At 41.7% G+C, this 20,869-nt stretch overlaps 1 long non-coding RNA gene across 2 annotated transcripts in view; it reads right to left on the reverse strand.

Moving 5' to 3' along the window:
* Positions 1-9,686, reverse strand: part of LOC141567243 (uncharacterized) — a 32,339-nt gene extending 22,653 nt beyond the window's left edge. For both annotated transcript variants that reach the window (XR_012489738.2, XR_012489739.2), the window contains exons 1-2: positions 9,278-9,686; positions 6,701-6,742 (exon numbers count right to left, since the gene is read on the reverse strand). This is a non-coding gene — a long non-coding RNA (uncharacterized LOC141567243). The remainder of the gene's footprint in view (positions 1-6,700; positions 6,743-9,277) is intronic.
* Between the last annotated feature and the right edge of the window lie 11,183 nt (positions 9,687-20,869).

The raw sequence follows: 20,869 nt of genomic DNA on the forward strand, positions 1-20,869 counted from the left end.
GCTAAGAAACACTACTCTGCAGACTACAGAAGAGAAGCAGGACCTGAAAGTTGGAAGGAGTCAGTGACTGAAAGGTTCCTATAGGGTGTGAAAAGACCATGAAATCTAACTCCCCTATTTTACAGATTAGGCAACGGGCAGGCAGAGAGGTCACTGGCAGGAGGGCGAATAGTTCCAGCCAGAAATGCCTTGCCCAGTGCTTGCTTCACCCTGAAGGTGACAGGATATCATGAAAGACCAGGGAATCTCTGAGACGGTATCTTCTTCTCCTAATACAGAGAATGAGGAGGTGCCTTTAGGAGGCTGGGAACAACAGGCCCCAAAGAAGAGAGTGGGAGGGCTGCTGAACACAAAAGTGGATTACTCCTACTGCTCTAGGTGGGTTCTAAGAGTCCATGGTTCTTCAGGCAGGTCTTTCCAGGGACCTGAAGGAGTGGGTTGGACAGGAAGGGATGTGGAGGACTGGGGAGCAGCTGCAGATAAATAACGCCCCTCTAAGGAATAGGGTTTAGTTATCCTGCACAACAAACAGCCCCTCACCCTCATGCTTACCTTGACTCTGACCCCTACCCTGAACTTAACCTGGCCTTTAGCCTGAAGCTAAACCTAATCCTTTCTCTGACACTTATTCTAAACCTGCCTCGAATCCTTACCATAACCCTGAGCCTGACACCCTAACCCTCATCAAGACCTTGACCCTGATGTTCAGCTTCATATTGAACCAGACACTTAGCCTAACTTTGACTCTGATTTTTATTCTGAGATAGAGCTTGCCCTAGTCCTTAACACTGTTCCGGAACTACCATGACTCGTAGCCTGACCCTCATGTAGACTCTGACCCTGACCCTGACACTGTCGGATTCTTACCTTTACCCTCACTTTGAACTTGTCCCATACACTGACCGTGACCCTACCCACCCTCACCCTGAATATGCTCCTAATCTTGATGCTGACACTTACCTGACCCCAACTTTCACCCTGACCATGATTCTGAGTCTGACTCTCACTCTGACCCTCACTGTGCCCCTGAACCTGACAATGAAGCTCATATTGACACTGACCCTTATCTTGATGATGACCCTAAACAGTTTCCTCACACTCCCTCTGAATCCTCCCTGATACTCACAGAGACTCAGATCTTGATCCTTAACCTGGTCCTTAGCCTGAACTTCACCCTGACTCTGACCATCGTGCTGACCCTAACCGTGAAAGTGTCACTGACTTCCACCGTGTCCCTCAACTGTACCCAGAGCCTGACCACGACCCTTACCATCAACCTCACATTGATCCTGACTCTGACTCTGGGTCACCCTGACTTTCACCTGCCTTGGACCATGACTTAGACACTCAAGTTTACCTTCACCCTATGCCTAAACTTGAACCAGACTTTTACTTTGACCCTCTTCAGACACAGACACCCACCCTGAACCTGACTTGACCTTCACCCTGAACATGAGTTTCAACTTCACATTCACCTTGACACTTACCCTCACTCTAACCCTAAACCTAAACTGACTCTAAAGCTGACCCTGATTCTCACATAGAACATAGAACATGACCATGACCCGGTACATGACTCTGATTCTGATACTTAGCCTAACACTGATTTTCACCCACACAGTAACCCTAATACTGACCAAGACCCTGATGCTTACCTGACACTATCCTTCACCCCATCAACCTGATACTGACACTGATCTTTCACCTGAACCTGAACCTCACCATGACCCTGACCCTAGTTAAGACATTGACCCTGTATCTCACATGCCCTTGATCCCGACCTTGAGGCTCACATTTATCCCACATTTCACCCACATCAAGACCCGAACATTCACACTGACGCACACCATCATGTTGCTATTATCCTGAACCTGACTCTCAACTGGACTCTGAATCCGACCCTCAACTCGTCCCTGGCCATTATCTTCATCCTCTCGATTAACCTTCAAACAAATCTGACTGTGATGACACCTTGAAACTGACTCTACTACTAATTAACCCTAGTCCTGAATTTGACCTTCAACCTGATCCTGATTTTCACCCATTGTTACCCTGATCCTGATTTTCATACTGATTGTCATCCTGACCAATAGCCTAACATTGATCCTGAAACTTACCTGACCCTGAACATCACCCTGACATTGACCTCTAATGTGATCCTTCCCCTAACCGGACCGTTAATTTGAACTTTATCATCAACCTGACCCTGACCATATAAATGAAAACAACTGGGACCCTCACCTTGTCCCTGAACCTGATGCTGACTTCACTTGATGCTAATGCTAACCATAACCCTGACCCACACCTTCACCCTTATTCTTATCCTGACCTTCACACTGAACCTCACACTCAGCCTGATTTTGACCTTGACTGTCAGTATGTCTCTGAGCCTGACCCTGACTTTAACTGTGACCTTCAATAAGACTCTGATATACACTCTGACCTTAACCTTGACTGATCTTTCCTGGAAACTTTAACCTCACCCTGATCTTCACCTTCTACCTGACCCTGACTACCATGATCCTGGCCCTGATTATCACCCTGACCTTGATCCTGACACTGAAGTTGACCATGCTATGGACACTATTCCTGCAGTGACCCTGATCTTCAACTTTACCCTAAACACCGACTTACTGAATCTTAACCTTGACACTGACCCTGATCTTCAACCTGATACTTCTCTGACACTTACCCTGGAATTTTCACCCTGACCCTGGCCCTGAATTTGATCTTGAGTGTGACTCACCTTTACCCTGACCTTCACCTGAATGGAATTCTGACCTTGACCCCAAACCTTATACTCACCCTGACCCTAACCCTGAACTGGACCTTTATGCTGACTCTAACTCTCACCCTGAACCTGACCATATCTCTCATCTTTACCTTAACCCTTATTTGACCATCACTCTGAGTCTGACCTACATCCTGACCTACATCCTACAGTAAACCTCACCCAGACCCTGGTGATGACCCATGTGAAGCCACTGAGAGTCACATTATTATCCTGACTCTACCCTCACCAGGGCCTTGAACTTCATCCTGAAACTTTAACTGACTCTGACCATCAACTTAATCTTTACTCTGAAAACCTCACCCTGAATCTCTCCCTAACCCTGACCCCTATAAAAATGATATTATCACTGACCCTTATCCTTTCACTTAACTTGACCATGACCATAATCTTCACACTTACACACACACTGAACCTGACCTTTACCCTGTTCCCTTTCCTCACATTCCCAGTACCCTGACCCCTAGCCTTATCCTTTTCTGAACCCATACTAAACATCTTTTTTTTTTTTTTTAATTTTTATTGGGGAATATTGGGGAACAGTGTTTTTCCAGGACCCATCAGCTCCATGTCAAGTCATTCTTTTCAATCTAGCTGTGGGAGTTGCAGCTCAGCTCCGGGTCAAGTCATTGTTTTTAATCTAGTTGTAGAGGGCGCAGCTCACTGGCCCATGTGGAAATCGAACCGGTGACCTAAGTGTTATGAGAACTGCGCTCTAACCACTGAGCAAACCGGCCGCCCCCTATACCTTTATCTTACCCTCACCCTAATTCTAAGTCTCACAATGACCTTGTCCCAAAAGCTGTTCTCATACTGACCCTCAGCCTGACCCTTACCCTCATATTCTCCATGACCATCTCCCCAAACAAATGCTGATATTACTCTAACACGGGATCTGACTTTCCTACTCCTGAGCCTTACATGAATTTGATTCTCAACTTGCCTCTACTTTTAACCTGACCCTGATTATCACCCTACCTTGAAAACTTTCACCCTGATCCTGAAGCAGTCCCGGACCCAGACACTATTACACTGACACAGATCCTTAGCTTGACCCTGAACCTTACCTGATCCTAACCTTTACCCTGACTTTCATCATGTTCCTCAAGTTGACACTGACCATGACCATAAAACTAATCCTTAATTACTCTGACCATTCATCTCTCTTTGACTGTAACTTGACCTTAACCCTTACTCTGACACTCATGCTGACTCTGACCATAACCCTTTCCCTGAACTTCACCTTTATTCTCACCATGTCTACAACCTTGACCCTTAACCATACATGTATACAAAACCTCCCTCCATCATATAGTGATGCTGATTCTGCACTTGACCCTGAACTTCAGCCTAATACTGACTTTAACTGTCACACTTACCTGATCCAGACCCTCACCCTGACTCTGCACTTGACTTTAACCCTCACTTTAGTCTGAACCTCATCCTTACATTCTCCTCACTCTGAGCCTGATGCCTTGCCTGACATTAATTCCAATCTCACCTTTATCCTTATCTTAAATCTCAGTATAGCTGTGAAGATTAATCTGACCAAGACTGTCACCCTGATGCTCACATGACACAACCCTAACCTCCCTGACCCTGAAATTGACTTTTACCTTGACTATGAACTGGATGTTGACAAGTCTCTGAGACTCATTCTGACTGTGACTTTTACCCTGACACTTACTTTAACCATCACCCTAATCTGAATCCTCATCTTGAGAATGAGCTGATTCTGTAGCTGAACATCACCATGACCCAACCCAGATTCTAACTCTCATCCTCACTTTGACCTCGAACTAGAACCTTACTCTCAGGTTTATTCTGACTCTGAATTTGACTCTAAAACTCAGCTGACCCCAAATATCACCATCTGCGTGATCCTATCCTTTATCATAACCTTGATGCTGACCCTAACCTGCACCTTCAACCCTACTCTGACCCTTACTATGTCCCTGACTCTTCACTTGACCTGCCTCTCACTCTCCTCCTGACTCTGTCCCTCATCATGATCCTGATACTAGCCCTCATCTGCAACCTTAACCTTACTTAAGGGACACAGACTCTCATACTGACCATGTAACTGACCCTTCACTTGACCTTGACCCCCACTGGGAATTTGAACCTCAATTTCAACATCACCATCAACCTGATTCTGACCCTGCTGCTCACCTTGACACTGAATCTGGCTCTCACTCCTACTTTGACACTTCCCCTAATAGTGACCTTCACTTTTGCCCTGTTCCTGAGGCTGCACCTGACCCTTTTACCATGATACATTCTGACCCTGACCTTTACTCTCACCCTATTCTTGATCCTAACCTTGAAGCTGACTTGACACTGACCCTCACCATGACCTTCATTGTGACCATGACCCTGAATCAAACCCTGCACCTGATCCTCACTCTGATCCTAATGCTCATATGTACCCTCTTCGTGACACTTGTCTTCAATGTGACTGCCTTTGATGCCACCCTGACACTGTTTCTGACTTCCTTACTCCTCAAACATTACTCTCCTTGATGAACAACTTGACCATGACCCTGTTCATCATTCTGAACATGACCAATACCATGACCTTAACCCTTATATTCCTCTCACATTGAACCTGACCCTCTCCCTATTGTGACCCTGATCTTCAACATAATCCTAATTCTGATCATACTTTGATTCTTACCTCACACTGACAATGAAACTGATTAGAATCCTCATCCTGTCCCTACCCTGAACAATGGCTATTGCCCTGAGCCTCGTCTTCACTTTCACCTTGACCCTGATTCTAACCCTCACCCTGACCATGAACTTCTTTCTTATGTTTACCCTCATACTTATTCCATCCCTCACACTGACCTTTACCCGAACAGTGGCCTTGATCCTCAACCTGACACTCACCAAGTTGAATTTGAACATGAAACCTTGTACTCTTACATACTAGTTTTATCTAGATTTCTTATAACTAGCAATAAGAACATACTTTTGAGAACTACATATACACTTATATTGCATGTTTTCAAATATGCTGCTTTGATTTGTGTTAATAAATTTCTTATTCAACGGAAGAAAGTGCAGTCGAGAAAAATATGTGGTTCCCATTGATTTGCCTCAGATAGAGCATGGGTTAATTCTAGCAGTCAATAAAAATTTTCTTTAGAGACTAATGTCTGATTTCTTCTTTACTTCTAGTCTGTTCACACAAATATGATTTTCAATGATATTTGCTTTAACTCACAATAAGAAGTTACTGTGGAGAACAATGTGTAAATCAGAGCTCATTTTCACATATATGACTTGGATTCCTCTTATCTTGTTCTCACAAGAAGAAAATGCAGTGGGGATGAATGAGCATTTCTGAGGGTTTTGTGGTCATATAAATCTTACTTATATCTCAGTGTGGGCAAACAAAAGTAGAATTGAAAAAATTCATATTAGTGCAAAGAAGTGCAGTCTCAGACATTTGTCTTAAAGGTCAGTCCTTAGTGCTTCTTAGAGTAAACTAAGTATGAACACAAGCATGGATGAATATGTGTCATTCATCTCAAAGGCACATTCTTACTGCGAGGTACAGCAAATGAGGAAGAGTCTAAACAACAGTGAAAATAGTCTGTATTAGTATAAGTGAGTTCAGTCTCGACATTCCTCTCAAAAATAACTTCTTATTATTTCTTGGAGTAAAACAAGATAAACATGAAGACAGAAAAACACATTTCAAAGGCATATTCTTGACAAAACAAAAAAAGCAGGTAAATTATATTGTTTACTAAACATAATTTTAAAAATGACCCTTAGTTCTTTAAAATGTTCATAAGTTAACAAAATATGTAAATGCCTTTGGATAGTAATACATGTATGTTTGTATTTGCCTTATCAAAACTTTTAATTAATATGAGGTAAATACTCATAAAAAATTACCTGGGCAATTTTAACTTTCTGTCTTCTAGGTGTCTCCTATGTCTAGAGGAAAAAAAGAAAAAATAATTAAAGATAGCATTTATATAGTTGATTATACTGGGTACAAGCATGGCAACGAGATATAGGTTTGTGTATAGAATGTGATTTTCCTGTTTGTTTATTTTTAAAAGTTGTCCATTCACATAGTAAATTTATTTAAGATGACATATTGTTTTATTTAGTCTACTGACAATTATATTTTAAAGCTATAGTTTAAATTTTTAAATTATTACCTATACATATCTATGTATGTCTTGGCGCATACAAAAATGGTATTATGTCCTTTACTACAATTTATTATGTATGTACCAAAAGAATAAAATTAGAATTTGGGCCTTTTGTGTAAAATGACATGTTATTTTATGCCCACATCAATAAAAGCCCTGTTTTGTCAGTTAACAGTTGGTTAACTATTAACTCTCATGCTTTTTGCATACACTTCAACCACATTCTTAGCTATTCCAAGGACAGCCTTGACCTAATTTTATTTGTTCCATGTTGAAAATGCTATCACACACTTCAATTCACCCTTAGATATGGACAACTTCTAGAAACTAAATCAGTTCAGGTGACTAGCATAATTGTCTTCACACGGACTTGCCAACTCACAAAAAATCAAAGTGGAAATATTTATACCAATAGTAAATGTGATTTTGGGGTAGTCCACAAATTCAGAATCATTTAGAAACAAAGGTGTTTCTAACCTTGAAAAAAACCTATACATACTGGACAACACATTAAAGAACTTTTAGATGTTTTGCTATTACCTAAGAAAATAGCTATAATAAAAATAAAAGGTCAAAGAAAGAGACCTAGAATCTCACAATGCTTCAGCTGACCACTATGTTAAACAAATAATGTTAACCTAGATAAATACTCTTAGAGTCACACAGGCAAAAAATGCCTTGGATAAATTCAAAGAGGCTGTTAACTATCAGAAATAAATTCCTTATTTAACTTAGGATGCTCATTACATCAGGGGATGGCCAACTGATCAAGCCAAAACACTTGAAAATAGAGTTTAACAAAAATTCTTCATATTACCTGAAAAGCAAAGATAAGTCAGCAACAATATTAAGCCAACAACGGTGGCTTAACTTTAGATGTAGATGCCAAGGACGTTTTCCAGTCAAGTCTTATCTGCCAACCACACAATCCTGAAAACCTTCAAGGTAGGTCATGGACAGGAACCAAGGGCCCTAGGACCATTTAAACACCTCCAAATGCACTTCATACAAATACATTTTGCATTGAATTAGAAATATGTTCCATTTATTATGCATTTATTCTCAGGGCGCATTGAAGGTTTTCCTTACCAGGGAGCTATGCCCATTACCTGGGGGGAGGAGAAGGTGGCTTGGTGTTGTTTTCCCACCTGGGAAATTCCCACTTACCTCTCTAATGACAGAGACATTTATTTTACTAGTACTGTGAGTAAGTTGTACTGTTACATAAAAGCTTCACTGTCCTCACCATCTACAAGTCCTCAAGAACAATAGAGAGAACAGATGAGTTCTAAAACTAAAATTAACAAACTTCTCCAAAATCCTTGTTCTCCCACAACTGAAACTACCATTAGCTTTCAAATGTGTTTGATCAACCCCTTCTGGGCGGTACACGATTTCTCCTTGTTCTGCAGGGTAAAACTTTCTTTTCTTTTTTTAAAGATTGTATTGGGGAAGGGGAACAGGACTTTATTGGGGAACAGTGTGTACTTCCAGGCCTTTTTTTCCAAGTCAAGTTGTTGTCCTTTCAGTCTTAGTTGTGGAGGGTGCCGTTCAGCTTCAAGTTGTCCTTTCAGTCTTAGTTGTGGAGGGCGCAGCTCAGCTCCAGGTCCAGTTGCCGTTGTTAGTTGCAGGGGGCACAGCCCACCATCCCTTGCGGGAGTCGAACCGGCAACCTTGAGGTTGAGAGGATGTGCTCCAACTGAGCCATCCGGGAGCTCAGTGGCAGCTCAGCTCAAGGTGCTGTGTTCAATCTTAGCTGCAGGGGGCACTGCCCACCATCCCTTGCGGGACTCCAGGAATTGAACTGGCAACCTTGTGGTTGAGAGCCCACTGGCCCATGTGGGAATCAAACCGGCAGCCTTCGGAGTTAGGAGAACAGAGCACTAACCACCTGAGCCACCCGGCTGGCCTGAAACTTTCTTAAAAGGACAAGTGGTTAGACCCCATCGTCCACCTGGGTCCCCACCCTGACTCTTCTCCATTCCCCGCTGTGGAGAGGGCAGGGGGGCAACAGATCGCTGGGTTTACCCCAACCCCACCTCCTTTACCCGTGACCCAGTGACGGATTACACGTTTTACACTACCCAGCATCCTTCTGCAATTTGATTCTTTGGGCATAAGTCACCCTTGCACTGCTCCTCAATGCACGCTCGCCGGCAGGCGGTACTGCCACTGTCCGCAAAGTCCGTAGAGAGGAGCCCCGCCCCTGTACACTCTACCGAGAACCTGGGACAGTCAGGAATCACTGTTGCTGGGAAACGCCGGCTGCGATCCCTCTGACCCTCCCTCCCCGCCCCAAAATACTACTGACCTTCGGGGAGAAGCCCCCTGCCTGACTACTGACCACGCTGGGACCATTCCAGGTGCGTTGATGGCCAATAGTTAGTTGTTCGCGAGGGGCGAGCCCTCGGCAGCCCCAAGAGCGCCCGCTGTGGCGGCTGGGCGAGGATGGGGTTACCGGGAGATCTATTGCATCCCCCCCGCCCCGCTTTTCCTCAAAAAGATAGAACCACACAGTAGGGAAGGTGGGGTCTCAGATAAACATCGGTTTCCGACCACCTGTTCCTTCAAGAAAATGCGCTTGCGCTGGGCAGGTCCAAGGGCGCACGTCTGAAGGGGTGGTGCTGAGCAGCCCGGAGCGCATGCGCTCGGCGTCACCACCTGCTGGTAGTGTGGTTTGTATTTTCAGGGGTGAATTAAGTCTGCGATGGCATTTTGAATATGAACAAATATAATTAGTACAGGACTAGCCAAGAGAGCCTCAAACTGATGGTCTCAGAGCATGCAAAAAAACATTGAGAATTAACAATAATTTGGTGACAAAAGGAAACTATTGATTTGGGCATAAAATAACTCAGTAATTTTTACATGAAAGACCTAAATCCTAATTTATTCCTTTGGCACATTACTTATGTAATAAATTGTAAGAAAGAATCTATTGCTATATACTGATATTGTATACATCTATTTGTATGGATTTAGGCATCTGTAGATACAAAAACATAATGCATAGATATATAAACATATGATGGTGGTAATTTAAACTTTCCGATTGTAGTTTTAAAATACAATTATCCTATACATAGACCTGTATATCTCTACAATCCTTATACCTAATCTAATCAACATTTATATTAGTATCTTCAATTACAGTAATCAATCCTTTCTTTTTTTCCCTCTAGACATAAAGTACACCCAGAGGACAGACAGTTTAAAAACACCCAGCTTTTTTTTTGAAATAAACATTTATCTCCCATTATTTAAAAATTTGAAAAGGCAAAAACTAAAACAGTATTCTAACCCTGACCACTGACACCACAGCTCCTGTGCCCATGTGTTTGTTCAACTAGTCAACATCATTAAGCCAAAGATCCCCCCAAAGACCTACCTGTACTTGAATAAATTTGGCTTACTACTGGTTGCATTGAAGGAGAATGTACACTGGGAACCATATGGTGCGGTAAGAGAGTGTTTAAAAAGTACCTATTACAGAACTGGGTTTTTGTTGGGTAATTTGGGGAAGGACTAAGGAAGTGAAGGTTTGCTCTATTTTTGGTGTTAGAAAGTGGGGCCAATTCTATGATTGGGCACTTTTTGGATACACAAACACATAATTAGGTAATAATTTAAAGTTTTTCACTGCAGCTTTAAAATATAATTTGTCAGTATATTAAATAAAACAACATACATCATTTTGAATTTGTTATGTGTGAACTGCAATAAGTTTAAAAAATGAACAAATAGAAAAACAAATAGAAGTTCTCTGTGTAATTCTTGTACCAAGTATAATCTATCTATAGACTATAAACTATCTACATTAATTACTATCTTTAATTGAAGTATTCTTTTCTTTCTTTTTCTGTAGACATAAGTGACACCTAGAGGACAGAAAGTTAAAAACTGTCCAAGTAATATTTTATGAGCATTATTTCATATTAATTTAAAAATTTGAGGAGGCAAATACAAACGTGTATGTATATAATGCAAAAGCTTGCATATTTTAATTCACTGATATCTTAAGAAATAAGAGATCAATTAAAATTATGGTTTATAAATATGTTTTATATATATTTTTTTGTTTAAGTAAGATGTGCCTTTGAAATGCATGTGTTTTGCTCCCTTATGTTTATCTTATCTTAATTTACCCTAAGGAGCAATAAGGACTTTCTTGTGAAAGGAATGACGGAGGCTGAGCTGGTTTGCAGCAGTATGAATTGTTTTCAATACTGCTTCTTGTTTGCCTAAATGGAGACATATGTAAGATTTATGTAAGAAAAAAACAAAACAAAACTCAGAAATGCACTTTATCTCAACTGTTCTTTCCTCCTATGAGGTAGAACAAGGTAACGGTAATCTAAGCCATATATGTGAAAATGAGCTCGTATTTACACAGTGTTCTCCATAGTAACTTCTTATTAGGAGTTAAAGCAAATATCATTGAAAATTGTATGGAGGTGTACAGACAAGCTGTAAAGAATAAATCAAGCTCTGAATCAGGCATTTGCCAAGAGAATTCTTAATGACTATTAGAATTAATGGAGTTGAACCCATGCTTTATCTGAGCCAAATCAGTGAGAACCACATATTCTTCTTAACTGCACCTTTTTACTTTGAAGTAGACCACATTAATACAAATCAAAGCAGCGTATTTGAAAATATGTGATGTAAGTATAAGCAAGTGCAGAATTATGCATTGCCCTCAAAAGGACATTCATATTGTGAGTTATGAGGAATATAGATAACACTAGAATGTATATGTACAAAATTTCAAACTCGACTTGGTGATGGCAAGGCTCACTTCAGGGCCAGGGTCATGATAGGGGTCAGGCTCAGTGTCAGGGTATTGATAAGGTATTTCATGATGTTAGGTAGTGTCAAGCTCAGGATAAGGGTAGAATTCAGGTCAGGATCAGAACCAAGATTTGTGTCAGGGAGAGTGAGAGTGAGGGTCAATGTCATGGTGAGGGTGAGCTTTAGGGTGACAGTAAGGATAAGGATCAGGGTCAAAGTGTATCTCAGGGTCCACATAAGGGTCTCACAGTCAGTGAAGTGTTTATTGTCAGAGTGAGAGTCAAGGGACCGTCAGGTACGGTGTCCAGGTTAGTGTCAGAGTGAAGGTAGAGGACAGAGTCAGGATGACGGTGAGTGTACTATTACAGTCAGTGTCAAAGTGATAGTCAGGGTCAGGGTGAGAATCAAGGTTACTTTTAGGATCACTGTGAGAGTCAGGGTCAGAGTGAGGGCCAAATAAGGGTCAAATTATAGATGAGGCTTAATGTCAGTTTCAGAAGCAGGTGAGGGTTAAGATCAAGGAAAGATGAGAATGTGGGCTCATTGATTAGGGGATAGTCAGAGTGAGGGTCAGAGTCTGGTTGAAGGTCAGGTTCGCTATCAGTGTGAGATAAGAGTCAAGGTATGACCAGGGTCAGGGTCAGTCAGGGTTATGATTTGGGAATTGGTCAGGGTCATAGTCAGGTTAAGTGTCAAGTAAGGTAAAAAGGGTGGGGAGATCAGAGATAGTATCAGGGTCAGAGTGAGATTAAGGATAAGGGTCAGGGAGAGGGTGAGGATGGGGATCAGGATTAGGGTGACAGCCTGATGCACAGTCATGGTCAGGGGGAAGGTCAGATCATGACAAGGGTAATGGTCATACTGAGGGTCAGTGTCAAGTCAGCTCAGGGTGATGATCAGGTTCAGGTGAGGATCAAAGTAAGGATCATAGTCAGGGAAAGAGTCAGGGTCAAAATGAGTGTGAGGGTCAGAGTGAAAAGAAAGTCAAGGCAAGGTTGGTTTGAAAAATGTCCCATTGTGAAAGTACGGGTCTTAGTGTCAGAGGGAGGGTCATGCTCAGGTTCAGCTTCAGGGTTAGCAACACGGGAAAAATGAGGGTCAGGATCAGGATGAAGGACTAGGACAAGTAAAGGGTCAAGATGAGTGTGAGAGTTAGGGTCAAATGCAGGGTTGAGGGTGTGGATGATGGTAGTGTCAAAGTAATGGTAAGGAATAGGGTCTGGATGAAGGTGAGGGTCAGGTGAATTTTAAGGTCAAGTGCAAGGTCAGGACAAATGTGATAGTAAAGTTCAAGGTTAGCGTCAAGGTCATGGTAATGGTGAGGGTCAGTGTGAAGGTCGGGTGCATAGTGTCAGAATCAGACTCAGGGCGAACGTCAGTGTCAGGTCAATGTGAAGGTTAGGAACATAATGGAGGATAAGCTTAGGGTGAGAGTGAGGATATCAGGGTTAACTCATGGTGAAGTTCAGGATCAAGTTTAATATAACTGTCAGCATCAAGTTGAGTGTTATAATGAGAGTCAGGGTTATTGTGAGTGTAAGGATCAATGTAGGGTCAGGGGCAGGATAAGTGTGAGGGTCACCTTCAGGATCCGGTCAACATCAGATTGAGCGTCAGAATCAATATTGGGAGGATCAGGGTTATGTTAGGTTAAGGATAAGGGTGAGGGTTAGAATCATTGTCAGAGTGAGTGACAGAATCAAGGTCCATGTGAGGGTAGGTTTTGAACTTGGATGAGGGTCAGAGTCAGATGCAGAGTGAAGGTATGTGTCTGGGTGAGGGAAAGGGCAAGAGGAGCCAGAGTCAATGTTAGGTTCATGGTCAGAGATAAGGTTAGTGTAAGGTTGAAGATCAGGGTCAAGTATAGGATAGGGTTACTGTGAGATGAGGGGGAGATTCTGAGTCAGTGTACATGTGAGGGTAAAAGTTAAGGTTATAGAAATGGGGAGTTGGAGAGTGAAGTTCAGGGAGAAGATGAGGGTCAGATTCAGGGTGAAGGTTAAGTCAAAGTCAGAATAACGGTCAAGGTCAGATAACAGTCAAGGACAGAGTTAGGTTCAGAGAGAGGGTAATTTTTAGCATTGAGATAAAGGTAAGTGTATGTTTCAGGGAAAGTGTCATCATGATAGTCAGGTTGAACGTCAAGGTCAGAGTCAGTGTCATGATGAAAGAGTGATCAAGTAAGGTTCAGAGTCAATTTCAGGAACACGGTCAGTGTGAGGAACAGGGTAGTATCTGGGTCAGGGTCGGCTTCAGGATCAAGGTTGAGGTCAGGGTGTTTTCAGGATAAGGTGAAAATCAAGGTCAGGGTCAGGTTAATTCTAAAACTGGACCTGAAACTCAGCCTGACTTTGAGTCTTAACCTCACCATGTCTATGACACAATGCTGACTCTAATTGTGATTCTCATCCTCATTAAGATACTTCAATTCACGTTAACCCTCACCTTGACTTGACCATTAGACTCACTCTTACCCTCACTCTCACCCTGACCTGACCCTCATACTGATACTAATCCTGACATGATCCTTACTTTGACCCTGCCCTAACCTTCATTCTCACCCCAACTCTGACACTTAACCTCAATTGGACTCTTGTTCTTGGCTGACCTTCACCTAACACTGACTATGACCCTCACCTAGACTCTGACATTTATGTTGATTGACCTTGAATCTGACCCTCACTCTCACATTTTTTCTGACCCATTACCCTATGCCTTATCCTCTTTCTAACACTCACCTTCCCTCCTTCACTCTATGATGACCCTCATGCTAATTCTCACCATGACCCTGACTCTAAACATCACTAACATGTACATTCACACTGACTGTAAATCTAACTCTGACCCTCAACTGACCCTGACACTAAGCCTGAGTTAGACCCTGATTCTCACATTCACACAACACAGAATCTAAATGTTAACCCTATTCCTACCCTGATCCTGACACTGATCCTGACACACTGACTCTGTCCTTCATGCTCACACTTATCCTGACTCTTAGTCTTACTCTTATACTGACCCTGTTCATAAAATAGACCTAGAACCTGGCACTGAGCCTGACCCTGACTCTGATTTTCTCCTTCCCCTGACACTATCCTCATAATGACACTGACTTTGACTATCGTCCTGATCCTGAGCCTGGATCAGTTTCCAAAACTGACCCTACCCTGTCCTCATGTTCACCCTATTAAAGAACCTGCCCCACAAACTGACTCTGATGTCACCCTGACACCATCTCTAATTTCCCACTCATCAGAAGTTACCCTGAAATTGACCTTCAACCTGACCTTAACTCTGACCCTGATCTAACCTGTCACCCAGATTGACACCCTGAATTTGACCCGAAAGTTGCCCTTAACCTTTACACTTCTCTCACTTTCACCCTGTTCCTGAAACTTACCTTCACCCTGACCCTGAGCCTTCACCTAATCCTTACCCTGAAACCTTAAACTACCTTGACGCACATTAGGCTTCTCACCCTTACCCTTCACCCGATCTGACTCTCACCCTGAATTTTAGCCTGAATCTGATAGTTACCCTGACTCTCATCTGACTGTGACCTTGGTCCTCACCTCAAAGCTTACAATCACGCTGACTCTCACACTGATCCAGACTTTTACCTTTCCCCTGATTCTGACCCTCACCTTGAACCTGGCCTGTACCTGACACTCACCCTACCCTGCCATGATTTTCTCTGTATACTACCCTTATACTGATCTGAATTCTGGAATTGACCCTGAACCTGACCTAACTCTAACACTCATTCTGATCTTCAGCACAACCCTGACTCTTACCTTGATACTCATCCTGACACTGGCCCTGACCATCAACCTGACCTTTCTCTGAAATGTACATTTACCCTTACGTTGACACTGACCATCATTTCTCTCTGACTCTGACCCTGTTTGACCATCACCTTACTTGACGTTCTTCTGAACTTCACTCTCACCTTACCCTCATCATGTCTACATTTTTGATCTTCACCCACAAATTTACACTAATCTCGAACCACCCCATCTCAAATTGATGATGCATCTGGCACTTGACCCTGACCTTCCACCTCATACTAAACTTACCTACCATCATGAACCTGATGTTAACCCTCACCCTTATCCTGACTCTTATCCAGACCATCTCCTTCACCCTGCATTTGAGTCTGACCCTCACCATAGTCTGAATCTCATCCTCTTGTGGACATGACTCTGACTCTAATAGTCTTCTTGACACTGATTCCAACCCTCACCCTTAACCTCAAGCTGACACAGACCCTGAAGTTTACCTGCCACTGTGACAGTCACCTGATACTCACTCTGATCCTGACCCTTACCTTGACCCTGACCCAGATCCTTTCTGACTCTGACATTTGACGTTTGCCCTGATACTAACCCTGACCTTGATGTTGGCCTGATACTGACATTCACATAGACCCTGACCTTTAATGTGATCTCACTCTCACACTCAAGTTGATCCTGACTTTAAATCTGAACCTGACTTTAAACCACCATGACCAAACCCTGACACTCACCCTCCTGCTCATCCAGACCCTACCCTATTCCTCACTATGTCCCTGATATATACCTTCACACTGAACCTGACACTGAACTTTACCCTGAATCTGACTCTGACCCTGAGGTGTACCTGACTTTCATAGAGACCCTCATTACCATGACTTTGCCTTTGACCTAGAACTTTACCCTCCACCTCATCCTGACCCTGCACTTGACCCTGAAATTCACCTGACACTAATGCTAACCCTCATTCTGGCTCTATTCCTCAACACGATCCTGATGCTGACCCTCACCCACACCCCTAACCTCTTTCTGACCCAGACCTCACCTTCACTGTGTCCCTGATACTTCACTTGATCCTGACCCACATCCTGTTGCTGACCCTGACCCGAACCTTTATCATTACTGGACCTTTATCCTGAATCTGACATTAACACTTACCCTTTCACAATAGCACACTTTGACACTGATCCTTACCTTAATTCTCTTTTCACTCTGACCCTTAAACTTATTTTGATCCTTAAACTCATTCTGATCCTGACCCTCTCCCTGACTGTGATCTTACCTTGACCCTCACTTGAACCTGATCATCACCTTGATTTTGACCCTGACCCTGGAGCTGGCTTGAAACTGACCCTCAATGTGACTCTCATCCTTACCATGACTCTGACCTTCACCTTGATGATGACCTTGAATCAGACCCTGAACCTCATCTGATCTTTATATTCATCCTCACTCTTTTCATAACCCATATCCTCAAATCTGATTCTGACCTTGATGTCAGCCTGACACTGTTTCTGACTCCCCTATTCCTCCTACCCTGTCCTTGACACTGAACTTTACCCCTGACCAATACCCCAAACCTGACCAACACCCTGACTTTAACCATAACTCTCACTCTGAACTTGTCACTACTTTCATCCTGAACCTACCTTTACCCTGATCCTTATGATGACCCTAAGTGTGAACTAAATCATACATTAATTCTTTCTTGACGCTAACTCTGAACTTGACCTTGACCCATACTCTGACTTTCACTCTTAGTCCTACCTGTCTTGAACAATGACCCCTATACCAAACCAGACCTTCACTCTCACTTTGACTCTGAGCCTAACCCTAACCTGACTCTGAAGCTGACTTTGACTCTTACTGGACCCTTATTCTGACCCTGACTCTCACTATGACCCTGACAGTGACCTTGGTCCTCAGCCTGACCCTGCTGTCCCTGTCACCATTATACCAACACTGACCCTGAAATGTATACTCACCCTCACCTTGCCTCTTGATACTGAACCCTTTACTGACCCAGATCCTAACCCTGATACTGATCTTATCCTGATTCTTACCCTGCGCCTGAATCTCACCCTCACGATGTCATTGACTCTGACCCCCACCCTCACCCTGTCATGAGCCTGACCCTGATCTTCATCATGACCCTGACTTTAACTTTACCTTCACCCTACACCTTGCCTTCGCTATCATCCTGAAGTTGATCTTAACCCTGACTGGACCCTCACAGTGACCCTAATCCTGACCTTCCTTCAACCACAGCTGGACCCTGATGTGAGCCATCATCTCAAAATTGAGTTTGAGCATGACACTTTCTGGCATGCCTTCACCCTCTAGTTTTATCTAGGTTTCTTGTAACTTGAAATAAAAATATACTTTTGAGAACTATGTATATGTAACAACTTGCTTATGCTTGTACTGCTTATTTTCAAATATACTGCTTCAGTTCAGGTTAATAAGGTTTCATACAATGAGGTTTAAAAAAGAAAATATACAGTGGCTGTTACTATTTCTATTTGCTATTATGGTAAATTATCCCTCAGGAGGCTTAAGGGTGAGAGGGCAAAAAATGGTTCCAAACTTTTTCCCGGGTTCCACACTAATTCAAGCCCCCTAAGAAGCTCACTGGGCTGGCTAGGGAGACCATGGTCATGCTTGGCCCCATCCATGGCACATGGTTCAATACCTTTCCCCTGGCAAGTGTGGGCGGGGCAGATCAGCTCGTACAATCCAGGCAGCAAGGGAGAGAGGAGAGAACAGGACACCAGGACTCGGTTCCTGGATCGTGGCTTGCGGCTGTGGACCTAAGTGCTGTAGGCACTGCAATGGATTCTTTAGCATCATTTTACTAAATAAAAGGTATTACAGTGGGTACTTGACAAATGCATTGCCATAGAGAATGATAATACACACATCAGTCGTGCCTAACAGGAGCAAAGGAGGTCAACACTCAGTGCAGTTTCATGATCTCTCGCAGAAGAAAACACAAACAAACCTTTGCTTATGTTTTCAGGAGCTATTTTTATACAAGTTATTTTTAAAAATTGAAAAATAAAATGGCTTTACAGGCCACAAACCTATGCATCTTACAAAATCAAAATCAGAAATTACTTTTAGAGGTGACGTAAACTTCAGAAAGTTCATACTGGAAAAGGTTTCCACTGAGAACTTTCTTAGAAGAAAATGCCACTCAACTAATTTAGAGCAATTGACGAAGTGAAAAAAATATCTTAAGAGTTCAGAATGCTTCCTGCATACCAGAGCCAGCCCAGGGTGCTTTGGCTACAAAAGGGTTAGTTTAGCATATCATTAATGAGAAGACTGATATTTCTGTGTTAGACAATAACTCAGCAGATCACTAGCGCAGACAATGGTCAGGGTGGAAAAAAGACAACTGATTGTTCATGATTATAATCAGATTTTCTTGACTGCATTACTGTTTTCTTCTTACCAGAGGAAAATCAAAACCAGTAAGAAAAATAAAAAGTCCAGATATTAGAAAAAAGAGGAAGAAATGGACATGACTTACTAAAAAAAATAAAATAAAATAATAATGGAGCCTGTTCTTGATCAAATAGAATCTGTTTTCAGCTTGCCAAATGAGTTAATTGGTTTTCATCCTTTCACTATAAATAGTGCACAGAAGGAACTGATCTTGTCATGTCATTTCTGACTTGCTTGTAAGCCTCATCACCAACATCATCAATGAGTATTTCTTATGTAGCCACAGGTTCCATAGCCCTGAATGGACAAGGCAGATAGCTGCACTATTAAATTATAAAAACCTAAGAAACACAGGCCCAATATAGAGTATTTTACACTACATAGGACAGGAGAGGAAAAGCAGAAGCAAATGATAACTGCTGTAAAACTATGAAAGTAGATGAGCTTCCTATAAAAGCTCATTTAAGAAAGAAAAAAAAATCTTATTGCCAAGTTCATTTTAATACGGATATTTAAGTGTCTTAAATGTGCTGTATCGTAGGAATCACCTGAGAAACTTGTTCAACAGTCAGGACTCTCACACCCTTTGGGCAGTTCGAATTTCACCCCCATGTGATCGCACACATCGGCAGGCTTAAGAAAAGCCATTAAGAAATCCCGTTTTAAAAAGAAAGAAGACACACAAAAAAAGAGGGAATTCTGCTAAATTACCTGGATTTTCCATTTAAATAACTCTAGTGGTATTTGAGTGGCAACCCTGAAGCTTCAGACATCATTCAGTCTCTAACAAATAGTTTACTGTAAAAAAAGTTAGCACAAGATTGTGCTTTGTTCAAGACCAAGGTTAAATTTACAATTAAAAATTATATATGTATATATATAATTTCATATTTATAATATATAGAACACACACACACACACACACACACACACACACACACAGAGGGTGCCAAAAAAATGTATACACATTTTAAGAAATAAAAAAAAGGTATTAAAATTACACTGATGGCGAGGGTAATGGGGTGGTAGATGAGGGTAAAGGGGATCAAATATATGGTGATGAAAGGAGAACTGACTCTGGGTGGTGAACACACAACGTGATTTATAGATGATGTACTACAGAATTATATACCTGAAATCTATGTAACTTTACTAACAATTATCATCCCAATAAACTTTAATTAAAATAAATAAAAAAATTACACTGATAGTAGCCACTTTGAGCACCTCTTGTAATTGCAGAAGTCAAACATGACTTGTATTAATCTTTCGTTATTGGTATATATTGAGTATTACAATTTTAATACAGTTTTTTTCTTTCTTAAAATTTGTAGCACCCCCTGTATATATAAAATTGTATTTAACTAAATAACATAATAGTGGATGTCTTCTTAGATGGTTTAGTTTTATAAAATTCCAACAGTAATACAATTCATAAAGATCTAATACGTTAATCAAATTGTAATTTCCAGATTCTTAACTAACTTTTAAAACTAATTTAATAAATTATTTTTAAATGCCTATAATTTCTAAAAGAAAAATACTAAAACTGCTGACTAAAGATAATTTTAATTTACCCTTGCTTCTTAAAATGTCAGTAGATTAATAAAAAGTGAAAATACCTTTGGATGATAATACATATATCTTTGGTTTTTCTTTTAAATGATAAGAGATAAATGCTCCCCCAAAATCACCAGAATGGTTTTTAACTTTCTGTCATCTGGGTGTCTAGAGAAAAAAAGATGGATTACTTTAAAGATGGTAATTATTTGTGGTGTAATTCATAAAAGTATTGTATTATTTACAGAGCATTTACAACAGCAGTTCTACAGTGGATTGATTACATTCTAGGGTCAGCTTATTGAGCTGGC

Source organism: Rhinolophus sinicus, chromosome 5, assembly GCF_057876585.1.
Source record: "Rhinolophus sinicus isolate RSI-liver-muscle chromosome 5, RSI-T2T, whole genome shotgun sequence".
Lineage (NCBI taxonomy): Eukaryota > Metazoa > Chordata > Mammalia > Chiroptera > Rhinolophidae > Rhinolophus > Rhinolophus sinicus.